This window comes from Vidua macroura, chromosome 4 (genome assembly GCF_024509145.1).
Source record: "Vidua macroura isolate BioBank_ID:100142 chromosome 4, ASM2450914v1, whole genome shotgun sequence".
NCBI classification, from domain to species: Eukaryota; Metazoa; Chordata; class Aves; order Passeriformes; family Viduidae; genus Vidua; species Vidua macroura.
Window position 1 is genome coordinate 18,773,884 of NC_071574.1, and position 21,358 is coordinate 18,795,241.

A 21,358-nucleotide genomic window follows, 5' to 3' on the forward strand; every position below is an offset into this window, starting at 1 on the left:
TTTTTTAAATGTAATTTCCTTTGTGAGTGTTTTACTGACCACTTGAATTTATTTACCATACAGACCTAGCGATAAAATAGGTATTTATGGGTTGGTTTTTAATTAGAAATAATGGCTGGTACAATAGAAGTGATTAATCATCTTATCCATATAGGCTGTGGTAGTCCTAGTGAAAGGCAGTTGTATTGACAGTTTAGAGAGTGATCTAATGGCATGTTTTGTCCTTAAACAACACCACCACCAACACAGTCACTTTTTGGCGTGAAAGAGGAGAAAAAAGACTCTCTTACTCTAGTGAGCTTCACATGAGGATGACTGAAGAAAATACTTGACAAAGCTGGGGTTTTGGCCTTCTGGGCATCACTGGCATCCAAATAAGAGTAACTAAAAGAGTAATCCACTAACGTGGCTTTTTCTCCATGCAAGTGGTGCTTGGAGGAGTGGACCAGGGATGACAGATTTATGGAGAGAGGGCTCATGACAGCAGACTTGCTGCTGAAACACTTGGGCAGATCCACGTGAGTATTGTTTCAGGAAAGATCAGAGATTTTCAATCAGCCTTTTCTTTCTTGGTTGAGAAGCATGGGGACAGAAATTGCAAGAAACCCAACTTAACAGCTTTAATGGCCTCAGCGGAAAGAGGGTAAGAGTTTGGGGAGCGTAGCACGAGGAGAGTTTTGCACGTAATGCCAGTTAGCTTTATTGAGTCATACATTTCCTTTATCCTCTGCCTGAGGAGGTTTCTACTCCATATTTCAAAATGCAGTGTGTAAGAAACAAGAGCCAGCGTAGGGTGCGGTGTATATTTTAGCATGGAAGAGAAGACAGCCAGTGCATATAATTTTCTGGGAGGTAATGAAGTGTCATGGAAAGTGCATGAAATGAATGTGTTTTTATGTACTCATTTTAGAAATCAAGTTAGGGATAATATTTGCCTTTTTGTTAAAGGGTCTTTGCAGAAGTCTGCATCCATGTGAGAGCTGTGTGACTGCAGCTACCTGTTTTTCGCTCTGAAGTTATGCTAATTATCTTTGCCAGGATCAAGGCACTTTCTCCCTTTTCAGTATCCATTGGAACCCATTGGGGATGAAAAAGCCTGACATTTTGATTCCCAGCTTTTGTTTCCCTAATCAAAAATAAAGGTATAATGGACAAGAAGAAGCAATTTCATTTGGTCTTCTCATCACAGCAGGTTTTATTATTTGCTTGAATCTCACTGCATTTTATTAAATTATACTTCTGTTTGAGTTTGCAGCATCGCTTTTCAAGGAGAGCCCACTGCAGCCCATTTTGTAATAATATGTGTTTTCTTATAAGCTTATTGTTCACTAAGTGAGCTTGAAATTTTTCCATGGCCTGCCTAATTTCTGAGTTTGGTGCAGAAACCAAATCACTGTCTGCCTGTTTGTTACCCCCTGCCCCATACTGCAGATTGGAGCCTGTCCTTGCTAATGTAGGCAAAACAGAGGCAGGGCTACATCACATTGCTGGCTGATTTTCTTAACAAAACAGGCTTTGCAAAAGCTGCTTAAATTCAATTTGCATTTGTAAAATAAAAACACAGCGCAGCGTGGTCCGCTGGGAGATTTTTCATGCTATGCAGGTATATTTTCAGAAGTGGTAATCAAATATTCTGGTGCTGTACACAAACGGTTTCTGGTTTAGCTGTGGTCCTTTTGTTTTGTTTGGGATGAAAGTGAATGACTGTTGTTGCTTTCCCATTGAAGAAATCCATTCACAGGACAACAGAAATGTAAGCAGCTCTGAAAGTACTGTTTATAGACTTGAAAACCGGTTGAAAGGCAGTTTTGTCATCCTCTAAACCTTCACATGGTGGTTCATGTGTATGGCCAAAACCCCTTCATCTCTGAGGGAGACCTGTGGTAGCTGACGCTGATCCTGGGCAAATGTGAGAGCGCGGCACCATCACTGGTGAGATGAAAAGACATGTACTTTGTATGTCATTTTATTGCCTGCTCGTCAGAGCAGACCTGCTTTGTGAATAGCAAAAGTTCCAGGCATCAGGGGGAGCATATAAAAGCTGGTGGGATAATTCAGTAGACTTGAAAAAAAGGTCTCGTGGCCCTTATAGGGCACAACTTGATGCCTATGATGTTGGTAAGGTATTATATATTAAGATATAAGTCATATTTATGCATTTATTTTTGTTCTGTCTGATGTTGTCTGTGTCTGCCTGTAATGTTTTTTCTGCTGACTGTAGGCTGAGAAGTTTAATTGACCCTCATAAAAACCTTCTCAGGAAGAACTTGCTGGCAGTTCTTTTCTGCAGAGGAGCTTCTTTTAAAGAAGACATCTTGCATAGTCATTTGGACTAAGACCCTCATTTCCAAATGTGCAGGGTTTCTCCTCTCTTTCCCTTGAGCACTCTGAACCCAGTGTATAGGTGATCACTGATTTGTGTGGGGATGAAGGGCAGGTTTTGGTGTCTCCTAGCTGCTCATGTGGCCACGCAGGAGTGAGTGGCCTCACAAGCCATTTTCTTTTCAAAGGTCTTTAAAAAAATCTGCGAGCAAGACTTAATTTATGTATTAGACAGAGACCCTATTTGATAGTTTATAGCCAGCGTGTATGAAGTAAGTATGGCTTTCATTAAAGAGGAGACATGTATTTTAGCTTATCTGAGGAATGGGGAAACGTGGGCCATAAAGACAATATTGTAATAGCGTCTCCCTTTTTAATAGTGAACTGTGTGCTGCACTTCCGAAAAGCCTGGATTTCTGGGGGCTGAGCTGATCAGAGCTCAATGTGCTTTTTTTCCTTTGCCTTATAACCCTTTTTAGCTTTTCAACTTGTCAAGTACATGGTGGTTTATGAAATTTTAAATCTAACAGTATGCTGCGTGGGGATGTCAGCGATATGCTAGACTTTTGAGTGCATCCTGAGATGAATAAATCATGAAGTCACAGAAAGTTGCAATTAAAGAACCCAAACCTGGATGCCTGAAATATTAGACCTGGGCTCATGTGACTTTAAACAATAATCACAGCTGGAAGAAGTCCACACTTGAATTGTAGATCAGCAATAAGAAAAAGAAAAAAGGTATCTGTGAAATATGTGTCTCTTCCAGGGCATCAGACTGATAGTTACGGACCTTAAGTGGAATTATTGTTGAAAGGAGTTGATTCCCTTCAGCTCAAACAGGTAGATATGATCCTACCTCAGTGGAGATAGAAATTGCTTGGCCTGGTTTCCTCCTAGTCCTGCTTCTTTATAAATTAAGATAATCATTAATTTGATGTTTACTTAGTCAGTGACCTTCCTGCATTTTGCAGTCTCTGTAAAGATGCTGCAGGTTATATTCATTTTTGCTAGAATCCACTATGGCTTTAGCTGCTACACTGTGACTGTGGGTCAGGAAAGGGTTGCATTAACATTTCATCCCATCCCTGGCTCCCCAGTTGCCTTTGAGATATTTCTGATTTTCCACAGACTTGAGATGAGCAGTCGATGTGTCTCATGCTTGCATGGTTTCTTATTTTAGCTTTTCCCTTAAAAAAGTGTGGGGAAAAAAATTGTCATTTGACTGTGTATTTCAAGAGGGTCTCCATGGGAATCGTTCATTGTCTGTCAGTAGGGACACCCGGTGAGTCATGTCTTTGACTTCACATCCATGAGTAATCTCCCTGACTTCAACAGGATTACCCAGGTGTTTAAAATAAAACTGTGTTGTAGAGGTCTGTGGGATTATAGGACCAGAAAGATTGGTTGTGTTGCTAGTCACCAAGATTTTCTTTTATTTTCTCATTTTATGAGTTTGAAAAGTCAGTAAAAAATAATGCAAAACACATGCATGATTAAGGCAGGGGCTTAGCTGCTGGTGTGCTGGGAAGTTCACAGTTAGGGTTTCTGGAGGAGCTCTCTCATGGTTTTTCTTCCTTAATGTGTTTTCACTATTAAAAATGTGTATTGTGTATCCCATATATGACTGATAGCACTCCAGTTAAGGTAATCTTTAACTAAAAGCAAATCTGTTTGATCAATCTGACTGGTTCAGGTGGATGCACCGCTTGGACTTGGTTTTGTGTGGTTTTGTTTTTCTCTCCTCAGTTGTTTCTTGGTATCACCCTTATTGCTGTGGTTTCCAAATAGCTTCCAGTGGTGCACATCTGTACATGCTCTTTCATCTGCTCCCCAGAGAAAGACGGATGTGGAGTTGAGTGTTTTGGTTGGGAAGGTTTACATAACCATGCACATGCTTATGTGGATAATGTATATGTATGTGCTGCGCTAGAGAAGGGAAGTAAGTGCAAAATTACCCTTACACCCCAGGCCAGACGTTTGTTCTCCCTGAGCAGCTGCCAACAAACCCCTGCCCCCTCTGTGAGCAAACCTGACCCAACTGCAAATTTACACACCCCCGCCACTCTGAGCTGGGTGATCTCAATGGCCATAAGGGCATTGAGGACCTCTTCAGTAACACCAAAGTATATATAGAGCTTGACTGGAATATTTTTAAAAAAAATTTTGCAGGCTGAAAAAGATTAAAAATCACCATGTGATTTGTATACACAGGTGCTACCTGTGTGTATATAGAGTCCTGAATGTATTCATCCTGAAGTCCTCCCGCCTTCCAGGCTGTCCTCTGACTGCCTTGTGCTGCTGTGAATGTCCTGCCACCATCCCTCCCCTTCAGATGCTAACAGGGTCCATTTGTAAGAGTTTGTATGAGAAACATTAATATGGGGAAAAAGTAGTTGGAAACAAAACCACTAAGTATATGGATTTCATCTTAATTTCTGAAAATTTATTTTAGATTTTATTTTCCCTCCAGTGGAACATTTTTTAAATTATAGGAATATTAACCTGCTAGCAGAACATACTTTTTTCAGTTAAAATGGTAGTTTTCTCATGGCTGGAAGCTTATGCAACTGCAAGATTGCATAATTGTAGAAGATTGTAGAACTCACACATGTCTAATACTTGATTTTAAAAAGAAAAGCTGTGGAAACCTATTGTTAAGATTTGAGGATGTTGGTGACATGAGATATATGTATGTCTTAAATGGACATCAGCTGGAAACAAAGAAGAAACATTTGGTTTTTTTATTGGTTCCTATCAGCAGTGCAGTGGCAAACATAAAATCCATGGTAGAGATGTAGGAATAGTTCTCTTTCACACCAAGCACATATAGGAGAGGGAGTGGAGGGCCTAGATTCACATCTCTTCTTCCATGATGTTTTACCTCCATTAATAATGTGCCTGAGCTGGTTTCACTGAGATGTTCCTTAAAGTGAAATAATTTGAGCATGCAGTCATTTTGCCCCTGTCTCTCCCCGCCCCTCTGGCTCTTCAGTAATTGCATCCTGGTTCACATTAATTTGGCACGCTAATTGTTAGAGCTAAGAAATAAGAGGCTTGCCAAGATGCAGAAGAATTAAAGTGATTGCCCTTTTGTCTGCAGTAACAGTGGAAGCTAATAATTATTACTCTTATATTTTTGTTGTGAAAAATTCTCTCTCCCACTCTCAGTTTCCCAGACCTGTGTTTTTCCTTTGACAAAAAGTGATCTGATTTGATGTACATAGGCAGTACTTCAGAATCCATCACTCACAGCCACAGCCTTCCAGCCTACTGTATATTAATAAGCAGATGTGTCATCCTGCAGAATGCTCAATAATAGATGTTTATAAGAACTGCTTTTCCTCTGCGTAGTTCAGGTACTCCAGAACTAAAATTTAAGCACTGCTTTCATTTTGTATAGAGATATCAGAAGATACTCAGCTTAATGTAGAGTTGTATATTTGCATTTGCAGAACATTTTGTCTTCCTTTATTCTCTTTGCAGACACAAGGCTTGGAATGCCAAATAACTCATCAAGATATACAGTGTGCAGAGAGAAAATAATTTTAATGTCTGTCTGTGGGGTTTTTTTTGCCTTTTTGTTTGTTCATTTGTTTGTTTGTTTTTGTTTTCCCAAAATTACTTCCTTACATTGCTTTCAAAGGAGCCTGAGAACTCAGAAAGTACATAAAACCAGTTTTCCTCTCTCTGGGATGCTTGTTTCTTGAAGATGCAGGGATGCTGCCCTTGCTGAAGCAGCCCTTTGCTCTCCTGGGCTCACTCCTGCAAACATCCCTGCGACTTCACTTTGCTGTCCTGCAAACCCCTTGTCAAGTGGTTTCTTCTGACCATGCTGGTTGGAACTCTGTGGTTTCTGATGAAAGCCAGAAACCTCCCTGTTTTCTATTAATCTGGGCTCCTCCTGCCTTCTGCTGCAAATAAACAGGGCAGGAGGTGAGCCAGCTGGGAGAGAGCAAGGATATAAAACTCTGTTGGAGGAGAGCTGCTAGGAATGCCAACCACCTCTCCTCAAGTTTTTCCTTTGGATTCTCGATGATTTTAAGGGAAACCAGGCTTTCTAGGACTCTTGCAAGACTGCTATCTAGAGATAGCAAGGAGCAAATTGAAGTAACACATAAGACATGCTGACGACCACAAAGGTGCCGTAAAACAAACAGCAGGGCATGTTATTGCTATTATTCAAATATTATCCGGTTCCTGTAACATCTAGGAAGCCCAGACATGGATCAGAACCAGATGTGCTCTGTGCTTTGTGGCTGCAGAGCAAAGAGGGAGGCCTGCCCCAGAGCCCCCACATTGTAAGGCATCATAGACGGGGTGTAGGGAGGCTATGGGCCAGAGATCCACATCAGTGATCTACATCAGTGATGTCAGCCTCAGCATGCCAGAAAGCAGAGTCTATTTAAAAATCTATCAAATAAATGCAAGTGGAGATGCATGTGTTGATTTTAGTGACATTCACAAGGGCAGGAGTGGTTTTTTTGACCCTCTAAAAACAGGTGTGGGGTCTATCTTTGGCACTGCAGCAAGGGGAGGGGTTTAGGGAAGGACCAGAGAGGGTTTTCCAGTTTTCCAGCAATGAGTGTGTCTCTCTTCTCTGCATGCCAGTGTAAGAGAAAACACGTTTGGTTTTCAAATATACAAGTTCAGGGGAAAAGGTGCCATGGCAGAGTAGAAGTACATCTTGGTAGCAGTAGAGGTGATTTTCAAGTTGGAGGTAAGCCATGAAAAAAACCTGGAGCTAAAAGCACAGCGTTTATTCTGGATGTGTGGAACAGACGTAACCGCAAAAGAAAAACAGAGAAGTGGGATGTGGTCAAAGCAACAAGGTGCAGAAAGGATCTTCATGGAAGCATTTTTAAAGAAAACATATGTGCAGGATGATTTTCTGCAAGACCACAGGAGAGGGTGTTGCAGTAACCAAAATGTGAGTGCTTGGAAAGGAAGGGATAAAACATTCTGTGGAGCTGTGAGCTCCATAAAAAGCCCCTTCTTGGATACAGCAAGGAAAACATGTGTATGTAAAGGACAGCCTTAGGAATCCAGGTGTACCCTGGCTTTTGGTGAGCTTAAATAACCTGCTGGGATCATGCTTAAAGCAGAATTACAACAGAGTGTAAGCAGGACCACAGTGAGGCGGCCAGCAGTATCCCTGGGGAGTAAAAGGAGGAAGATAAAATGGGAGAAGGAAGAAGCAGGGAGAGGAAGAAAATGTCATCTCGGCTGCTTCTTTCATACTGATAAATGTTTTTGTAATAAAACCTTTTTGGAAGGAGGGAGAGTTTCATGGCCAAACTTCCCAGCACACAACAGCACCACTTGGAGCTGCAGGGAGACTGGTTTTATGAGTTGGGTTACAGCACTCAAGCTGATTTTAACATGAGATTTTGTGTGCAGCGTGTCATAGTTCCTGTTCTGTTTAATCCTGTTGTTTTCATTTTCTGATAAACATTAGCTTTTAATTTTTTTTACTTGCTTCTACTAATTAGTCACTCATCCACTTTCAAGTTATGTCCAACAGCTGTATTTTACCTGGCTTTCCCTAGACAGCAGTTTGATTGGCACTTGTTCTTCTGTCCAGCTGCCAGTGTCCACAAATCATAAAAAAACCCAATTTATCTTTATGCTCTTCTTTCAGATTTGATTGAAAAGATTCCCTGGATTCAGAGGCACAAGAGAGGGAGTGAAGCTAATTAAGAGACCCAAAAAAGAGTGTCTGCATTGCTCTCACTTCCTTAGGAAACAGGCAAAAGAAGTTGCACTCCAAAATCTGGGGGAGCTAGAGAAAAAGTGCTTTTTATTTTAAAAAAACTTCACTATTTATGTGGGGTGGGCTCCCAAATTTGGGCCCCCCAAATTTGATATAAATCTGCTGAAACATCTGCTGAACCTTCAAGGCAATGAATTTGCTTATGCAGCCATTATATTTGTAATTTGATGGATTTTAAAGCTGAAGGAATGCTGCCTGTCTTCCGCAAGTCAAAGGAAGCTTGCTTGCAGTTGCAAGGGAGACATGCAAAGCACCTGGCTTGGTGCAGAGTCTTGGTGGTGGAAAGATTTCTTAAAATTTCCTAATTGATTCTAAAAATTAGGCCATTATGTAAATGTTTGTAATTCTGGGCTGCTATTCATTAGTAGGAATACAAGAGCAGGAATTAATTTTACTTCTGTGTAAAAAGCGGATGGGACCTGAGGAAAGGCTGCAAAGAGAAGGAGGGAAAGGGATGCTTGTTCCCCCTTTAGCAGCTCTATTCATGAAGTGCCATTTCACAGGGATTAGCTTCCTATTTGTTTTTATTTTATTGTGGGAGGGGAATATCTGTGAATATATGGCATGAGATTACACTTTTATTGTCTGCCATGAATCCCTCGTAAGAGTAGGACAACGTGGAAGTGTGCAGCCCATGTTGCATTAGGGGTCTCTGTCTCCACCAGTAATGACCAATTAATGACCACTGAGATAAGCAAATGAGAAGTCAGGGCTACTTAAGAGCTTTAACTCATTATTTCCTGATCACCCTTGGGCAAAAAGGCTGATATTGGTATAGCTTTATTTAATAAGTATTTCAGGTGAGTATGGGACTCACTTCATGGTCTGGCAGCGGGAGCTGCCTGGACATTTTGCTTCCAGCCTGTGTCATACCTTTATGAAATCATATAAAGAAGAAAATCCCAGATCTGTGTGGTGGCTGGAAGAAGTTTGTTCAGTTGCTACTCAGCTGGGATAGGCTTGTAGGATTTCCAGGAGGACTTGGCACAAGCTTTGATGTTGATGAACTTCAGGTCAATGGAAGTGAAATTTCAAGAGTATTTGTGCAAAATTTGCTGTGCAAAATGAGCCACAGAATATCATGAATGCACTCTGACAGAGTGGAGCTCACCCCTGTAAACCTCCAGGGGTTTTGCTGGGCCAGTTCAGTGAGAAAAACAAAGAAATAGACAAGGTGGTGACAAAAGAGGTGTACCTTCATGATTGTTGGATGTCAGATTTTTAAACCAACAGTGAAATAAGAAATGCTCATTTATTTAAATAATTAAGCTGAGAAGCAGGGACTTAAGGTAAAATCTTGGCTCCACTTGAAGGTAGGGGTACTTCATCATTTATGTGTCTCTAAGACATACTTTGTACTCCCTACATTGAGTTTTATTGGTTTCACCGGGCACATGGTCTTGTCTCAAAGCTAGATGTTTAATGACTGGTACTTATAAAAGTTATTGACCAATCAGGATGGCAGAGAAGGCTTGGAATGAGCAAAGGCAGCAGAGAAATCTCAAAAGAGTGAAGACAACTGAATGGGATTGGACAGGCAATGCCATTAGCAGTGAGGGCAGAAGGGTGGAGAACTCCACTTAGGACGCCACTAAAATCAGTGTCCAGTAGTAAGAAATATCCCAACCAGCACTTGTGGGTGGGACCTTCAGCAGAAGAAACACAAGTGAGGGGGGATATGGAGTACCTGAGAATGCTCTTCTGGTTGCTGGGGCTGGACTTTTGACACCCCAGATACAGAAGTTGCACTACCAGGCATATTTCCTGATCTGCTACTGTTTTACTTCTGTTGACAGCAATGATTGCTGTCACTGGGAGTCTTCAGCATCCTGAAGCAGAATGTGTGCTTTGTTTTGTGAAAAAAGAAAAAAAAAAGAAAAAAAAAAAATCCTGCTTTTATTGCTTCATCCCGCACAGCATCACACAATGTGACAGTGTGATGATCCCTCCAGGTTTTATAATATGGGTTCCCTTTGCCAGGGCTTAGGGGGAGAGTGATGTTACTAATGAGCTCTTCTGTGTGGCTGCTGGGCAGAGGGGTAGAAAAGAATAGAGAAATGTCCTTTTCTATTGCTCAGGCATCAAATACGAATGCATTGTAATAATAGAAAGGGACAGACAGGGGAGCCCTTGTAAATACATTTACAAAAGGTTGTGGAGGTGGTGCAGATGCAGGTTTATATCTGTGGCTTTGGAAGGACAATTAGGTGTTTCCATCATGCCCCTCACTGCTGCTTTCATTCCTGCATCCTGGGAGTGTTGGTGGGTCTTCAAGCACCTCTTGAACCCACACAGTGTGTAAATCCTCGAAAAAAGAACGAAAATTACTCTGACCAAGAAGTTGCTTTGCTTTGGTGCTACAGCTTCAGGGCAACAGTGGAGAAGTTCCACTACTCATCAGTGCTGAATTTGGGCTCCCAGCCCTGCCTTGTTAGTCGGATGGAGGCATTATGGCTCTCAGCTGTGTTCTCAGCTGTGCCTGGGGAGGAGGTATTTAGCTCTTCTCCTCTCAGGTGCCTCCCATCTTGGGTGCTGGAGGGAATCCTGTTTTGTACCAGCTTGTTGGAGTGCTCCTGTTTGGTCATGGCGAGAGGAGGCTGCTGAAGGTGATGGTGAGTCAGGGGTTTAGTGATTGATATTTCTTATCAGTAAAAAGAGGAATGGGCTTTTTCAGGGCTGTTTTTTTGAGGTTTTTAAGGCTTTCTCAATCAACAGAAATGGAATTTAGGTCAAATAAGTTGATATGTTTGAAATAAGGCACCGAGTCCTTGACCATTGGTTGCATCTCTTGAGTGGTGTGCAGTGGTTCTCTCTGATCCTTTCCACTCCTTGATGCTGTTACTGCTCCTCCTTTTGCCTAAAACACAGGTAATGCCTTATACAGTGTTACAAAGGCTTAGTGTTTGCTTCAGATATTCAACCCAAAATGAGGCTATGCTCAAACTTAAAATGTTTTTCAGTGTGAATTAATAGCTTTTAAAATGAGTGTTCCTGATAGTGGCAATATTTCTCAGCCAGAAGTGAAAAGGAGAGGTGAAAGATGAAAACTGTGTTATTTGAAGCCTCATATTACTGCACTTTGAAAGGGTGTTCTAGTTGCTCAGGGAAAAGCAGAGGTACGACACAAACAGGCTCTAGTGAGCTCGGTGTGTCTCTGAAGCCCTGCCTTCATTATTATGCAGTGCAATTGGCTGTTGGCATAAGAACAAATTCCACTGTAAATTATGTGTGATTTACATGAGAAGCTCATTAATTCTCTAACACCGGATTTAGATGGTTTCATTTGTAAAGGGTGTCATTTTAAACACTGCTCAAACATATTTCCTTCTATCTCCTGACTCAGAGTGTGTGCTGAGAGATGATAAACAATAAAGTGTGTATGTGTTCATAAATACATGCACACAGACACACAATAGAAAATGGAATCAATTAGAAGGTATGCTTTGTGTTTAGCAGTGCTGCCTGTGATACACAGATTGGCTGCCTATTTTATAATTTTGTCTGCCTCAGTGCTTGTGTATTGTGGACCTTGCAGGGATTTTTTTTTTTTTTTTTTTTGTTTTGTTTTGTTTTGTATTTATTGGTGCAGAGGTAAGCCCTTTTAGATTTTTAATATTAAACTTGTATTCTAATGCTTATTCTGTACTGCTGCAGCCCTCATTTTAAGGGCTTCCCCTTCCTGGACAAACCTCTGCCCTGGCTTCAGGAGCTGCAAGACTCAGCATGAATGAGCAGTACAGTTCTGTGGCATAAGCAATAAGCAGTGTGTCTTTTTTTCTTTTCTGATGTATGTTCCTGTTTTTTCTCAGCTCTGCTATAACTCAGAAGCTTGGCAAAAATAATAATCAAGAGGAAGAAAAAAGAAAAATCCCTCAGTGAAAATACTTTTTTATTGGAGGCTCTGCCTCTTGCTGCAGGACAGGCACACCAGAAGTGTCTGTGGTTGAAGCTCATATGTTGAGGCAATGTAGTCCATAGTTTCATTTAATGTTGCTTTTGCATTAAGCAGCATGACCCTTCTGCATTAGCTGAAAGAATTATATGCTCATTTTCAGCTTGTACTTACTGTTTTAATCCAGCATCTGGAGCTATGTGTTCTCTGATACAGGGCTGATGTAGAAATTTGGATGATGGTGTAAGTGTTTTATCATATGTTCATATGCTCTTTGGGTTTACGTTGCAGCTTATAATTATTTTAAATGGGCAGTTGCTCTTTAGAAAATCTTAAGCTTGACGCAAACAATAAACGCAGGACAAGCTGCCAGACTCACCTTTGAAGTCTCTCTGGCCTAAGGAAACGGTTCCTTGACATCTCATTACTTTCCTTCTCTTATTAGAAACAAATGTGGATTTCCTACACATAGATTAAATATGGCCTGAATTAAGAAAGCTGAGTTAGGCAGCAGCAAAAGAGGAGAAATTATGCCATGCTCCACTGCGGTTTTGTTTATCAGGACATAAGTCTGAATTTATTATTTTTTATGACTTGTAAGTTAGTGCAAGGAAAGAAAAAGGAGCAGTCATTTTTTACCTACGACAATCAATCTACTGTTTCGTATGCATTTAAACAATTTTGCTACAGGGAAAAGAAAAACATGCCTGTCTTAAGCAACCTAAACATTCACCATGGTTGTTCTTCTGCACGTAGCAGGGCTTTCCTTACTCAAGGAGAATTTTTTTCTGTTATGTGGAGAAAGTGATTTTGACTCACAAGGTATGGGAAAATGTAGGCAGGGTTTCAGTGGAGGAGGAGGGAAATCCTGTAGCTCTTGTACTTGTGAACAGCACGTATCAGACCTTCCATGATTTTTTTTTTTGGCCCCCAAGCTGAAGTTTTATGTCATGACCTGTCTGCACCACTTGCTAGGGCTGGATAAACATGTTTTTGAAAGTCTTTTCCTCCAACAAAACTGCTTGCATTCAAGCTCCTTATCTAATTTATTAGAGACAAAATTGAGGGAGGGAGGAGGGGGCAAGCAAACCAAGAAACACTGTGCTATTTTCATTCATCTTCAACAACTTCTCACAGAGTAGCATGGGAACAATGTTTTGTTTAATGTTACAAGAGTTGCAAAGGTGGTGACTGTGCTTTGCCCCTCTCCCCACACTTGCTCTGTCTTGAACTGGAGATGTGTTGGGAAGGAGGTAAGGTGAGATATACATGGTTATGGGTTGCAAACAGACTGAAATCCTATACCCAAAGCCAGCACGTGGCAGAATGGCTCACTCTTCAGGTGCTGCCAGCCTGCATACTCTGTATATATAAGCCACGGAGTGTAAACCCTGTGTTGGCTTGATGGTTTCTTCTGTGATGCTTTTCTTTTGAAAATCTAGGGCTTCTGCAGGCATAGGATAGGTTCTTTCTAGCTTGGTGTTGCTTTAGATTGGCTAAACTTTAGGTCTGGAAAAGCATTTTGAAAATATTCCCCCCCCCCCCCCCCCCCCCCACCGAGGGAACGTGTTTAAGTCAGTTCTGTTTGAAATGTCCTAAAGTATTTTACCCTCAGAGGTCATTTGTGATTTCACCCAGCTGTTCCCATATACACAGAGAAGGAGGGCTGTGCCTGGTGTAAATCTGTGCAAGTATTGTTGGAAAAAAAATTATAGGAACAGTGCCAGATGACACCAGCTGTTAATGGCACTCATTAAGCATCATGTTTTAACACAATGTTATTTTCCAGTGTAGATGAGCCCTCAATGAACTCTTCTGTTCCTTTCTGCAAACCCATCATGCAATATTCTGCCTTTAGTGGAATTTTTTAATTCTTTGTAAATTTTCATAAATTTTTTTTTTTGTAGTTTAAAATGACGGCAGAGCACCTAGTGCTTATTTAGCTATGAGGTTGAAGGTGAGAGCCTCTTGATTATAAACAGTTTCCATCTTGAAAAATATACAGGTGTAGGTAGGCTTGATGGACAAAAGGTGGGAGAAAAGAATTATTTTAATTTGACAGGTCTACTGAGGCAGAAAGGGGAAACAAAGTTCCCTAGTTTTGTAGCCTTACAAGTCTACAGTGTAATCCCATTTGGAGAAACACAGTGGAGTACAGGCATGAAACTTATCTTATTTCTTTAAGGGAAAGCTCAAAGAACATTTTTTAGCTTATGTTCCTGGTACATAAGAGGCCAGGCCAACTATTTAAAAAAAAAAAAAAAAAAGCATTCTGGCAGCAGACTACCCCTGTATGTATGAGTGTATGTATTCATACACATGCATGCACACACACACATATATATATATATATATATATATATATATATATATATGTAATATATTAAAATAAGAAAAGCCTTATCACATGTCTTCTATATGAGGCTGTTTGGGTTTGGTTTCTGCATGGTACTGTTCATACCAAACATGTAGGTAGGTCATTTTATTTCCAACCAAAGCACTGAAGAAAATCAGTAGTTAATGCTATGCAAAGTGGAATGAGGCAAGCATGTCACCTGTAATATGACAAGGTATTAACTTCTTAAGTCAGAGAAATTCAGGTGGACAGGCTGGAGTTTTAATCTGACTCCTGAAATTGCTGTGTCAGTAAATTTCAGCTAAGTGATGCAAATGTTTATAATTAATTTCAGAGCGGCTTAATTTTTGCACATTAAGCAATTTGGTATCTTGTTTTAGACTCTGAAGCAGGGAGGCAACTCAGCATGAGTCTGTGTGTGATTTATTTAACATGGGACCAGCTTAGGGACTCTGAAGTCATGCTTGGAGTTGAGCTGGTGCCCAGCATTCATGCACTGTGGCATTATCTCTCTCAAATGGCAGCTTCATGGTGAGGCAAACTCAGAAGTTCTAAAACTCATAAACTCACAGATGAAACTCAAAGTTTATGTTCCTGTCTCTTCTTTTTGTGATGGTTTGGTGCTGGCATAATTCTAATGACATCAGGCACTTAAGAAGTGACAGTGCTGTAATAAAGACCTGTAGACTAATGGTGTTTGCAATACCATTTCTCATCCAGTCTTTGTCTGCTGCTAAAAGCTCCCTGTCTGATTCTGCTCATTCTTCTCACAGCTGAACATTCATCAGTTGACCAACAACAGTTTCTGCTTTCAGGTGCTCAGGATCCCAATCTATTCTTCCACCCAAGCAGGAGCCAAACCTAGGCTGGCTCAGTTTCTGAGGTCAGACAAAATCTGGTTTATGGCCATGGGCAGGAGCTTTAACAGTGGTAGTGTTAATTCACAAAATGAACGGTCAGTTCTTTTAAAGACCAGGGGAAGTTTAATGCAGCACAGGACAGATGTTGTTGTACTTTCAGTGGTGCTGTGTACAGTTCTGTATAGCTTATGCTGTTCCTTGCCTTACCTTCATTTATCTTCACTGAACTGTGGCCACTGAAGGTGCCACCTTCTTGCTGGACCCTCTCCTGCAGTTTGTGTCTGGTCTGCCCATGCAGAACAGGTCCATATTTTATTTATGCGTTAATGAGTTATCTTTAATATTGTTTCTCTTAGGGGCTTTCCCAGTAAATTATAAGGAACCTGTGTTTGTCTTTAAAGCCTGGTCCCCCTGAATTTGAGAGAATGATTATGGTGGAAACATGCTAGTTGTTAAAATGCTACAAGTAGTGTTTCATCCTATCCCTCCCCTCTTTCCATGCTTTAAAATCTTTAAGGATCCCTAAATAGGCACTTTTTAAATCAAAGCATTAAGAAGCAAAACTGTGTTGCAGAATTATGAGCCAGATGTTGATCCTGGTAACCCAGGTATGCCATTCCCTCACACCCACTCAGCTTTCCTTGTGGCATTTCCCCAAAGAGGACCCTGGGGTCGGATGCAAGCTGAGATCAATCCTCAGCCTGTGGCATCTGTTTGCTGAGGATTGGAGCTGCTTATTGAGTTGAAGTCGTGTGAACTGAGAAACGGAGACAACGTGATGTTGGGAGCGAGCTTGGATCTTAGGAACACATAAGCAAAGTGACCAGAAACTAAGCTGCTGTGTGCCAAACCAAAGTTAAAAGCCATGTGGGTTTCAGAACTTTCTTTTTTTTTTTTTTTTTAACCTTTGTTAAGAATAAGCTGCATTCAGTGATGGATTGCTTGTTGCTCTTGCCCAGCTATTTGTACTCTCAGCTTTGACTTATGCTGTACACCTAGGCCTTGCATTATAGGGAGTGCAGTATGTGCAGCAGAGGGCTGAAAATTCGGCCAAAATATTGATGTCTTGAAGTGCAGAATTGAGGGATATTTCTAGAGGAAGTAGTGCTGCTCTGCTTTGTTGGGTCAGACTAAGAGGGAGGAGGGATTTTTCTCATAGCAGTTGTTCCCCCTGGCTTTTTCAAAGTTTTGCTTGGGACTTTGTCTGGGGTAGCTTTGAGTGTTGCATTAGGCATTTTAGTTCTCAACTGTAGGTAGGTGCTATTCCATGTCAGTAACTTGTACAGAGAAAAATCATGAAATGAAGGAAAAATTGATTTGATTTTTTTTTTTTTCTTTGACCTGATAGGTAGAGCATGAAAGAGGAAGGCTTTCCATGTGGAGCAGAGGAGGAAGACACTGGGTGTGGAAGAGGGCTGTGCTTTTATTTTTACATTTCTAACTTACCTTCTATGCAAAGAAAGAGAGAGGATGGTGGGGGCAGGCATAATTCTGGGACATCCAGCCCCAGTGAAGCTCTTGCTGATGATTAGGTCCATCTTGAGATCAGCCTTTCTAGCTAACACATAATTACTGGCGTCTTGTTCCTCCTTTGAATGAATAACATATAATATGTCTATACATTGTTTTTCTTGCAGCTCATTTTTCTCCTCTCATGTGATTTACAGGATTTGCACACTTGGTTTGTGTTGATAGTGTCTCTCCTGACAGTTCTTTGTATAGAAAGGTTAAGGCAGCTCGTGGGTTTGTGAAGACAGGAGTATTATGCTTGAGCCTGGCATTAGTCATGCTTAGCTGCTCGCATACTAATTTGGCACTAAATCATGACCTCTTTTTCAACTAGATGCCACCATTTTAGGCAACTCTACCTGTGCAACTTGCAGTCAGGCTGATGAACCAGTCAAAAATTATGGCACTGCACAGCTTCTCCCTTCCACATATGCCCATTCTCCAAATGTGGTAGAAGGACTGGAAAATACAGCCAAGTGAACAGAAAATGCAGGTTGGCTTCATACTGTTACTAGAGCAAGTAGCTTTCTATAGGAGGAATCTGAAAAAAATTAGAATTTGCTACTAAAGTTTGCATGAGAAGTTCTGCATCTCCTTAAAAGAAGTGAAGTAGTGCTCTCCTGGCAAAGGTGATTGTGAAGAGTTATATTGCAGTTGGATTTCTCCTGATGCTTAAACTGGATAAAAAAGGTAATAAATGTTACCACACCTGCTTTCTCCTTTTGTCTTTGGAAGATGATCAGGCAGTGCAGAGGACAGCATCAGAACTAAAGGAGGTTTTAGCTGTCTCTTGGACTCAAGCCTTCTCCAGGGAGAAGGTTGTTCATCTTTATGGAGGCGGGATCACTGGCTTTCTCATCTGCAGCTGTCTAGATACTGTCTCATACATAAGGGGAGTTGCTGGATTATTTTTTCTTGCAGTTATATTTTTTTGTCATGAGTGTGGTTCTCGGTCTGATTTTGGTGGAGCTGAAATCCACTGACAGGGCAAACAGTGAGCAAACATTCAGGGCATCTCCTGGCCGACAGTTTGATGGAAGAAGTGGGCAGGACTGTATTTATGAGCCATTACCCCTTAGCGTTTTTCATGAGCGTAATAAAAGGTTTCTTTGATTTTTTTGTTTTTGCCTCTGCTGCTTGTTACGCTAAGGAGCCCCATCAAGAAAAAAAAATCACTTATTAAAATTTGCTGCTACAGCTGAGAAGTTGGACCTCAGTTGTCAATTTGGTGTGTGGTTTTCTTCAGTGTTTCTCTTTTTTACCCTTTCCATAGCTCAACCTTATATGCATATGACTATGATACCCATAGTCAATTTATGGTATCTAGAAGAACAGCACGTTACGAACTTTTTTTTTTTAATAAGATTAGTTAAAGATATAAGTACAGCAAATAACACAGTCTGATTTATGACCATCTTGGGATATCCCCTCCCCTTCTTAGCTTTTCTGCAGTGACAGATGGAAGAAAATATCTTTCCAGTTTTATGAGTTAGTTACAACTGTGCACAAGAATGGGCACCACGTGGACCTCAGTGGGAAGCAGTTTTGATTTCTTAAATGTTGATCATGTTCCAGGCAGCTTCAGAAGAGAGACCCCACTGACTAATATTTTTAATGAGCTAGGGGAGAGTGTTAGAACTGCCTGCCTATCTACCTATGAATCCTCAGGGTAGAGAGCTAAATCACTGTGAAGCATTAGAAGATGTTATCTAGCTAAGTGTTTTCTGTGGTGTAAATGGTATTCAGGCATGTGCATATCACTTTTTTCTTTTTAATTTCTCTCTTTTCCTGTAAAGCAGAGACTATGCTCCCATCAGCAGCCTTTATTAACTCTTGTCTAGGTGACAGCCTGAAAACATAGCAGGCAAAATTTCCTTGCGGGTTTGAGCCACTGAAACAAATTCAGTCTCCTTTATATTTCTTCTACCCTAAAGATATTGAAAGGAATGTGGAAAAATAAGTGTGTGCATGGGGATATGTTTGTATGCATGTATTTGTTGTACGGGCCAGTAAATGCCTGGGTTTGCCTGGAACTTGAAGGAATACCTGTGAACTGGGTACTTTAAAGGGAAAATAAATAGAAAGCCTTTGGTAGCAGAACTTAATGGAATTAAGGAAAATATTGGATTCTGGGTGCTGTTTCAAAGTCGTTTTCATAAGAATGGCATAATCAATATGCAGCTCTTTGGCTGTTAACTCTTCAGATTTAACTGAAATCACATTAAATGGAATAGATTTTATTTGTGGCTCGGGCAGTAGGGTTATATTTAACTGAACTCTCTGGAAGTCAGCTATTTGGGAGCTGCTAGCTCTTCACAAAGTGGTGCTGTCTGTAGCTGTACCCAAACAAATCATAATATCATTCTTTTGTCATTACTGATGTGGGTCCTGCTTTATAAACACCAGCTAAACACAGAAAGTTCTGGTGGTGTGTGTCCTGTTTGCTCTTCCTAATTTGCCCACTGATTTCTTTCCCCATCTGGTCTCAGGTGAGCTTTGTTATACCTTTCCTATTCCAAAGCAACTTGGCCAGAAACAATCTCTTTGCCATTGATTTGAAAACCTCTGCTGCAAGCAAAATTGTGGGCCAGAGTTTTGGGAATGTGAGGGTGTGGGTTGAGTTTGCAGCTGTGTAGAGCATCTGTAACCATGGGAGATGTCAGTAGGAATAGTTGTATTTACTACTGCTGAAAATGACACATGTTGGTTTTAAGTTCAATATTCACACAGTCAGTCTGTAATAGAATCTATATGTAGGAAGACAACAATAATTATTTCTATTAACTACCAAAAAAACTATTAATAGATTCATTTGAAAAGCCTTAGAAGCCGGTATTTCCAATTGCAAAACTCTCTGTAAAAATTCATTTTTGTGTCTTGCAAAGAAATCACCATACCACACAAACAGAATCCAAATGAAAAACTGTCTTGTGTTCTGGAGATGCTGTCATGAGAAGGGCCTCCTATGTAGCATCTGTTCACACTTCCCACATATTGTGTAAATATATCCACTTCAAGTATTTAATCTTCCCAGAAGTTATGCTTGCCTTTCTTCTCCAAACAAGAAAGCTGGAATCCTCTCCCTCCTTACAAAACCCACCTGTAGCTTGGCAAACTACCAGATTGAGGTTGTTTGGGTTGGGTTAGGTTTTTTTTGTTTTTTTTTTTTTTTTTTTTTTGATAATGCTCCAATTTTAAATTTTGCATAAAAGCTGTAAATGTTTCTGGAGTTATGACTGATCTCATTTCCCCCTTTCCCCCATTCCCTAGGAACATTCCTAATAAGTTACTCAGTCTCTCTCTCTTCTGAACAGGGAGAATTTCAGCCATAAATAAGGCAACACTTGAAATTGTAAATAATGTTTAGACAGCATGTGCTGAGGGCTTCCCAAAGGGAAGGAATTATTTTGTCATGGCAGTGTATCACGGGGCTGTCTGGTGTCATGCTTGGAAGCTGATGGTGTTACTTTGGAGCAGGCTGTTTCTTGTGCAGTGCCTCTAAGTATCTGGAAGCTGGGTTGTGACTCTTGAAAAATTGGCTTGTGGGATAGCAAAGTAAATCACACTGATGAGAAGAGGGAAGGAGGGGAGAACTGAAGCCACCAAATACTAACTGATGCTAAGAAATTCCATGCTAAAGCTGAAACTGCAGCTTTATCTCATGACTTGGTGGGGGAAAAAAGGCAGGAACATATGTCAATGACAGATTGCCAACCTTAGCATTTAATTCTGGGTATTTTGTGGGTTTATAGGATTTGCTGACAAAAAGATGAGGGGGAAGGGTTGGATGGGATGTAATTTCCTGAGTGTTATTCTTGAAGGGAAAAAAAACCTCAATCCATCTTCTTTTATTTGAATATATTGGAAACAGCCTGAACAATTGTAGATTTTCATTAGAGTAAATACCTTTGAGTTATGACACTTTCTCTCCTTTAAAAGCAGTTTCCAAAGCATTGGAGAAGTATGCATAATTAAATGCTTCCCTTATTTGAACTTCACTGGGAGGCAGTCTATTTCTTTATTCGTTTGACACCTCTGTGCTGCGCAGACTCGTGGTCTGTTGAAATGTGCGTGTTCACAAAGATGTGAAGAACTCCAGTCTGCCTGTTCCACAGAAATGTATAATGAGCAATGTTTTGAACACTTCTGAGAGACAAGACAGCGAGGATATTAAAAACTATGTGCTGTATTACACCCAAGTGTTTATTTAATAGACACCCAGTAGCCACAGTGTATGAAAGTTCTGTGTGCTCTCTTGCTTTGGCTATTTGTGTCTAAAACTCTATCTACCCATGAAGTATCCTTGATCTGAAAGTCTCTAACCTGCTTTTGGCATGGGCCCTTGACAGAGAACCTTTTTAAATGATGCAATTAGAAGTCCTGCTGAACTTTTTGAAATTTCATTTGGATACTCTGAATAAGATATACTGAGTGGACAAGCTGGAGGAAGTTATTAAAACTTTACAGAAAAACCATGAAGCAATTGGAATATAATTTTTTTTTTTTTAATTTTGCTTTCCTCTCCAGACCAATTCCTGGAGGAAGGAGGTGGGGATTAGAGGGCTTTTTTTTCCTTTGGGGGGTATGACATGTTTTTCTCTTGACCAAAAAATAGTTTGGGAAAAGGAGAATGCTATGCTGATGAAGGG

General features: G+C 40.6%; 1 protein-coding gene across 2 annotated transcripts in view; it reads left to right on the top strand.

The window, feature by feature from the left end:
* ADGRL3 (adhesion G protein-coupled receptor L3) overlaps positions 1-21,358 on the top strand; it is a 487,040-nt gene that overhangs the window by 119,634 nt on the left and 346,048 nt on the right. The gene's annotated exons all lie outside the window — the stretch shown is intronic.